We start from the raw sequence: 1,722 nt of genomic DNA, 5'->3' as shown, positions 1-1,722 counted from the left end.
GCAGTCGAAGCGGCACTGCGGTGGACGCAAAGACTGGACTGGAATTCCTCAAATGACGCCGTAGGCAAGCCCTTGGTCATGATATCTGCAAACTGTTGAGAAGTAGGGACGTGTAAAACACGAATATGGCCAAGGGCCACCTGTTCCCGAACAAAATGAATATCCAACTCAATATGCTTGGTCCGTCGATGATGCACCGGGTTAGCGGAGAGGTAGACCGCTGAGACGTTGTCGCAGTAGACCACCGTGGCACGGTCAACGGGGCAAGAAAGCTCCTGAAGCAGCTGGCGAAGCCACGAACACTCGGCGATGGCGTTGGCCACCGCGCGATACTCAGCCTCAGCACTGGAACGATAGACCGTAGGTTGCCGCTTGGACGACCACGAGATATGTGAGGGTCCAAGGTAGACACAATAGCCCGAGGTGGAGCGATGAGTGTCAGGGCAGCCTGCTCAGTCTACATCGGAGTAGGCGGCGAGGGCGGTGTCGACGGAGGCATGAAGCGTGATGACAAGATCCATAGTGCCACAGAGATAGCGGAGAATCCGCTTGACCGCAGCCCAGTGAACGTCTTGAGGAGCATGCATATAAAGACACACCTGCTGCACGGCATACTGGATCTCCGGTCGAGTCAGAGTGGGGTACTGAAGAGCACCAATGATAGACCGATAGAAAGCAGCATCCTAAGCAGGAGAACCATCCATGGCAGAAAGCTTGGCCTTTGTATCAACAGGCGTAGCGGCGGGCTTGCAATTAAGCATGCCGGCGCGCTCCAGGAGCTCATGAGCGTACTTCCGCTGATGAAGGAAGAAGCCATCGGGACGGCGCACCACCTCGACACCGAGGAAGTAGTGCAAAGGACCCAAGTCCTTGATGGCGAACTCAGCGCAAAGACGAGCCGTGAACTGACTGAGGAGGCCAGCCGTACATGCCATCAGGATGATGTCATCAACATAGAGCAGCAAGTAGGCCGTGTCGGAGCCCTGATGATAGATGAAGAGCAAGGCGTCCGAGCGGGTAGAGCGGAACCCAAGCTGGTGGAGAAACGCCGTGATGCGCTGGTACCAAGCGCGCAGAGTGTGCTTGAGTCCGTACAAGGACCGCGAAAGCAGGCACACGTGGTCAAGAAGCGTCGGGTCAACAAACCCGGTGGGCTGCTGGCAGAAGACCAGCTCCTCGAGGTGACCATGGAGGAAGGCGTTAGAGACGTCCATCTGGTGCATCGGCCAAGCATGGGAGACCGCAAGGTGGAGAACTGTACGTATCATGCCGGGCTTGACAACCGAAGCGAAGGTGTCGGTGAAGTCGATGCCAGCACGCTGTCGGAATCCATAAACGACCCAATGCGCTTTGTAGCGATCAAGGGTACCATCAGGAAAAAGCTTGTGTTTAAAGACCCACTTCCCGGTAATCACGTTGGTGTGCCGGGGACGGGGCACAAGCCGCCACGTCCGGTTGCGCAACAGGGCGTCAAACTCCTCTTGCATCGCAGCCATCCAGAGCGGGTCACGAAGAGCGGCTCGAATGGAGGATGGTAACGGTGATGGCTTAGAGGTGGACGCCGCATGGACGTAGTCACCCAAGGCGTATCGCGAGCTCGGGCGAAAACGCCCGTACAGGCGCGGGTGACCGGACCGGCCACAGGCGCCAGGGGGCCGTGGGCACCCGAGGCGCCGAGGGGCCCGAGGGCGCCGAGGGGGCCGGGGGCGCCGAGGGGGCCAC

The sequence above is a fragment of the Triticum dicoccoides genome, chromosome 2B, assembly GCF_002162155.2.
Source record: "Triticum dicoccoides isolate Atlit2015 ecotype Zavitan chromosome 2B, WEW_v2.0, whole genome shotgun sequence".
Lineage (NCBI taxonomy): Eukaryota > Viridiplantae > Streptophyta > Magnoliopsida > Poales > Poaceae > Triticum > Triticum dicoccoides.
This window is presented reverse-complemented; position numbering follows the sequence as displayed.